Below are 5,639 nucleotides of genomic sequence, written 5' to 3' on the forward strand. Positions count from 1 at the left end.
TGTCCTTGTGTAGGTCTCCAACAGAAGGTGTGTCCCAGATTAAAGGTGTGTACAACTACACCTGGATCTAGGATTTGCTTTGTCCCAGATGACCTTGAACTCAGATATCTCCTTGCCTTAGAGTCCTAAGATTCATAGCCACTATGCCTCAAGGTCAGGATCACTGGTGAGCCTTCCAATTCTGGATCATGGTTCATTCCAGATATAGTCAAGTTGACAACCAGGAATAGCCACTACAGTTGGCATGGGTCATCATGGGTCTTATTCTTTCTTGGCAGACAGTGGGTGACACAAAGCACCTTGCATGGACTGACCTCTAAGTGGCTAGCTTGGGAGCTGAAAGTGGTCTGTAGACTGACCTTGAACTCCCTCTTCATGCTTCTGTCTCCTGAGTACTGAGATTAAAGGTGTATACTACCTCACCTAGACCTAAGCTTTTCCTTAATCCCCTTTCACAAGATTTTTTAATTTAAGTCCAGGATTATGGTTCATTCCACATATAGTCAAGTTGACAAGCAAGAATAACCACTGCAATTCATCCCTTGTCAATTTAACACAATCATATCTCCTTATGTTTAAATGAAAACAATAACCAGGTCATAATAATGCCTAACATGATACAACTATATCATACAACTACAAATGCATAAACAATAAGCTTAGCTGGATGGGATCTTGCCCTGAGATAACCTCTTCCTTAATTCATTTAATATCCTGAAACACAGGATTTATTTCCATTCTATTTCCTGGTGCCCTCTTAATACTTGAACCATACACTTGGTATTTTTCCTTTCTAAGTTTGCTATGCTTGATCAGAAACATTCTATATAAAAGTAAACCACAGGACAGCCTATGCTACACTGTTTGGAGTTTTCTTTCCTCAATGCGATTAAATCTCTTCACTTTAACCTCAGGCAGACTCTTTAGACAAGGGCAAAAAGCAGCCACACTCTTCGCAGAAATATCACAAGAATGATCTCTAGAAAACTTACTAAAACTAATTTTTTGAAACCACCTGAACCAGGCCTCAGAGTTCAAATTACCCTCAGCACCAGTGTCTTCCGTATTTCTACTAGGATGGGCCATTAAGTCCTATTTAAAGCATTTCACTGATTTCCAAATCCATAGTCCCAAAATCCACATTTCCCCAAATAAAAACATGGTCAGTCTTCTCACAGCAATACCCTGAGTTACAGAGTCTATATTCCTCCAAACAGAAGCATGGCCAAGCCTATCGGCCATAACCCCAGTCCTAAAGAGATGCCATGACCAAGGCAACTCTACAGGCAAACATTTCAATGGGGCAGGCTTACAGTTTCAGAGGATTAATTCATTATCATGGTGGGAACCATGGCAGTGTGCAGGCAGATGTGGGCCTGGAGGAGCCAAGAGATCTTGATCCAAATCAACACAAGCAGCCAGGAGAAGACTCTTGCAAGCAGTTAAGAGACTGCAATTCCAAACTGGGCAGAACTTAACACCCTCCCATCCCACAGTGATACACTTACTCCAACAAGGCCACACTTCCTAATAGTGCCATTCCCCATGGGCTAAGCATTCAAGCATGAGTCTTTGGGGGCCAAACCTGCTTCTAGGACCCAAATTTCTTCAGGGATTCTGTAATTGAGAAGTTTTGGAGCATAACAGATTTTGGGCTTGTGTGTAGTTTTGCCTGTGGGTGCCAGGTGAACAGCCGTGTAACTGGCCTGAATGAAACTGCGTAGACATACAAGGTACGCCTCCTCTTCCAGGGCACAAAGCTGCACAGGACTGGGGCCATCTTGGTTGCAAAACTGCAGCTGCAGTGGTGCCTGTCCCTGCTGAGATTCACTCCTTTTGCTCTAGCTTACATTTTATCTTTATTGCCATATTTCTTCTTATCTTCTTCCTCTTCCCAGAGAGTAGTGGGCAAGCCAGTGGGCTCCTGCCAGCAAGTTACAGGCTTTTAGAGTAAATTTGCATATTTCTTACTCATTGGTATATATTTAACTGCCACTGGTTTGGTTTATCGGAGTTTTTGAGACCCCCCCCCTTTATAAGCTGTAAGGTTTGTGTGTATATTTTATCCATTTTTCTCTGTCTCTCTCTGTCTCTCTCTCTCTCTCTCTCTCTCTCTCTCTCTCTCTCTCTCTCTCTCTCTCTCTCTTTGTGTGTGTATGTACATATGTCAACTTGATAAAAAGCTAGAGTTTAGAGTTATTGGAGTGGAACGAGTCCCAATTAAGGAAATACTTCCAAAACATCAGGCTGTAGGCAAACCTATATGGCATTTTCCTTCTTTTTTTTTATTCAGCAACACTTTAAAAAATGTATATTAACAGGAACAATTTCCCATTCTCTGGAACTCTTAGAAGAAAAGGTCTATTTTGGGGAAGCAAAACAAACAGTAGAGACAAGTATAGCACTGTCCCCCAAATCACCAACCACCAGGTCTTCATTTGGTATCAAAAACAAACACTTTGGGGTAACAGAAAGACCACCTCCAAATCCCTTCCCACCCACCCACCCACCTATCCAATATAGGGAGAGATGGTTCCCTCTCCCCTATTGAAAAGCCCCACTTAAGAATAGATTATACTATCAGAATAGAAGGGGGTGGGAGACAGACAGGGACCACCACTCCCAAAAAACCCTCTATTGGGAGGTAATAGGTCCCCAGGAAATTTGGCAGTCAAAGGAATGGCTTCTCAGGGGGAAGAACAAGAAAAGGAATATTCCTCCCTGGCTAAAAGGTTACTTGAGAAAAAAACAAGCTGACTGAGTAGGTTGGGGAGGTAGCAATTCCTATTTTAACAGTGTTGATTCCCTGGCTACCACTCCCAGACCATTAAATCGTACAAGTGCTCCCTGGACTCAGAAACAGCCAGGAATAATAAAACAAACTAGCTCTTCAACCCATGTCCCAAATGAAGACAGGGCACCCTCAACTCCCCAAGGGCAGGCTGAGAAGTAAATAAAGGTTCTCAAGCCATACCCTGATTGTCTTGTTTTAGGGGAAAAAATGGGGAGGAAATGGTGGGGAAATGTCTTACCCACTCCCCTAAAAAGGTTGGGCCAGATTCTTCCCAGAGGCCTTCAAAAAAAAAAATAAATAAATAAACCGCCCACCACTGAAGTAGGAGCCGTGTAAGGGCGGCCACTGGGAGGCTGGCAAAGAAGAAAAAAGTGGTCTGTTTTGGGTGGAGTTAGTGAAATACCCTCTTTCCCAGGAATATCCACCCCACCACAACCAGAGCATAAGTCTGCCAGTTAAACTATGTTTCTCCTTGAGATGGCTAACCAGAGAGTTCAGGAGCATGGACGGATGGATTCCAAAAAGAGGTGGTTGTGGTAGTCATGGCTTCTGGGGCCCTGGAGAGAGCACCACAGGTGGAGAATTCACGCTGATGGAAGGGATGTGCACCTGTGTGCTGCCACTGGACGGAAACGGGAAGGAGAGCTTGGCTGGACTACAAGATGCAAATGGACTCAGAGTGCTCCAGAAATGGATGCTGCGGGCAGTGAGCTGGGTGTCAGCAACTCCAGGGTCAAAGTATGTGTGGGAAGCGGGGACGCTGTTAGCGCTGGCCCCGGTGCCTGAACACCAGAGCTTGGTTCTGATCCTGGAGTCAGTTTGGGTCCCGGGCCACTCACCAGGCTTAGGCTAAGTGAAAGTTCCACATTCCCGGGCTTCTGGCCCTTCTGGGCTTGGGTGAGCTCAGTGGTGGAGGTGGAGAGGTCACAACTGTATTGTATTCTCTGTTAGGATGGCTGGGAGCCGAGCCAGCAGGCCTAAGGGTGAGACTTCTGGTTCAGCTTTGACAGCATCTGGACTAAAGCCTCCAACCCCTGCAGCTTCCAATTCTTCCTTAGGCTCCTCCACTTTGTCTTTTGGAGGTTGTGGGCGGCTAAAACCTGGGTCCAGATTCAACTCTTCAGATTTCTGGTTTGGGGCCTCCAGTGGGGTTAGGATAACCTGCAGGGCCAGACAAGTCTCTTCCGTCTCCAAGTAAGCTTCTAAGGGGTTTGGGCTGGTGCTCCTGCTCCCTGAGGGGTACTCCCTGAGGGGTACTGGTACTCCTGCAGGGGTAGTGTTGGGAAGCACTGAGGCAGGCCGAGGATGAACGGGTGGCTGTGGCTGTGGCTGCAGGGACTGTATTGTGAAGGAAGAATAGAGGCCCAAGCGCATGTATTCATTCCGGCTGCATTGTGCTAAGCCACCTTGGCCTGACATTCCTGTACCCTTTGGTGTCCCTGGCATTGTTCCCTGGACCTCCATTGCTACGGCCGAAGTTACAGACACCTCAGGCTGGGGTGGGCAGTCTTCAGTGGAGCACCCTGCAACCTCTTGTAGACAAACTTCTGGCCGCTCACCTTGCGGATGATATTCTTATCCTAGAGGTACCGCAAGGCCCCACTAATTTTCATAATTGTCATAATTCATGTTGGTCTTGTTCTTGTGCAGTCCCCATAGCTGGGCCATCTCCTCTGCGTCCATCAACTTGAACTCACCACCATCCCGTGAGGTCCAGGAGATGATGTAGCCGTTACCTTGTTCCCGCAGAAGCTGCAACAGAAACTGCCAGTGTCACAGATGCGTCCATCACTAGGGTAGCACTCACACGCCATCCCAGGGATACCTGCGTGTGGCACGGCGGTGGCAGCAGCAGCTCTGAGGGCAGAGGCTCCATAGAGACTCCACCGGCCCCCAGGCCTGGGTTCCAAGATGGCAGTGGCAGCGACTGCGGAAACAGCAACCAGAACGGCATTTTCTTTTTCTTTTTCTTTTTAAAAGATTTATTTCTTTATTATATATAAATACACTGTAGCTGACTTCAGACACACCAGAAGGTGTCCTCAGATCCCATTATAGATGGTTGTGAGCCACCACGTGGTTGTTGGGATTTGAACTCAGGACCTCTGGAAGAGCAGTTGGTGCTCTTTACCACTGAGCCATCTCTCCAGCCCCAGAACGGCATTTTCTTAATTGCTAATTGATGTAGAAGGGCTCAGCTCACTGTAGGTGAGGATCCCCCCTTCCCTGAGCTGGTGGTCCTGGGTTCTGTAAGAAAGCAGGCTGAGCAAGCCAGGAGGAACACGTACCTGTCTATGGCTTCTGTTTGAGCTCCAGCCTCCAGATTCTTGCCCCGTTTGAGCTCTTTCCTTGACTTTCTTCAATAATGAGCAGAGATATGGAATTGTAAGCAAAATTAACCCTCTGCTTTCCGACTAGCTTTTGGTCATGTTTTTTTTTTTAAACCATAGCAATACTAACTCTAACCAGGACATGTGTGCTTGTGTGTGTGTGTGTGTGTGTGTGTGTGTGTGCATATGTATGCCTGTCCGTCCATCCTCAAATTGAAGGACCATGGGATAAGAATCCAGAGAGACTCTATAGGCCACATGCACTCAGCTGTGATTCAAATGATGACGGCTGGGAGTTAAGTGTTAGTGTGGGCTTTCTACTTTGAAATCTTTAACATATGTCTAAAGGTCAGAAGAAGTTTTAGAATTACTTTGTATCACATGAGATGTAGCTCAGTGGCAGAGTGCTTGTCTGGTATGGATGTGATCCTCAGCGTTACACAGTACTAATTCCAGATGGAGCCAGGAGGGTCAGAAGTCCAAGGTCACCCTTGGCTGCATGGTAAGTCAAAGGC

General features: G+C 46.5%; 1 pseudogene across 1 annotated transcript; it reads right to left on the minus strand.

The window, feature by feature from the left end:
- Positions 1-3,334: 3,334 nt before the first annotated feature.
- On the minus strand, positions 3,335-4,612 carry LOC308432021 (ETS domain-containing protein Elk-1-like; annotated as a pseudogene). The gene has a single exon. The product of its transcript is annotated as an ETS domain-containing protein Elk-1-like (transcript).
- Positions 4,613-5,639: the final 1,027 nt, after the last annotated feature.

The sequence above is a fragment of the Micromys minutus genome (genome assembly GCF_963924665.1).
Source record: "Micromys minutus genome assembly, chromosome: 17".
Taxonomy (NCBI): Eukaryota; Metazoa; Chordata; class Mammalia; order Rodentia; family Muridae; genus Micromys; species Micromys minutus.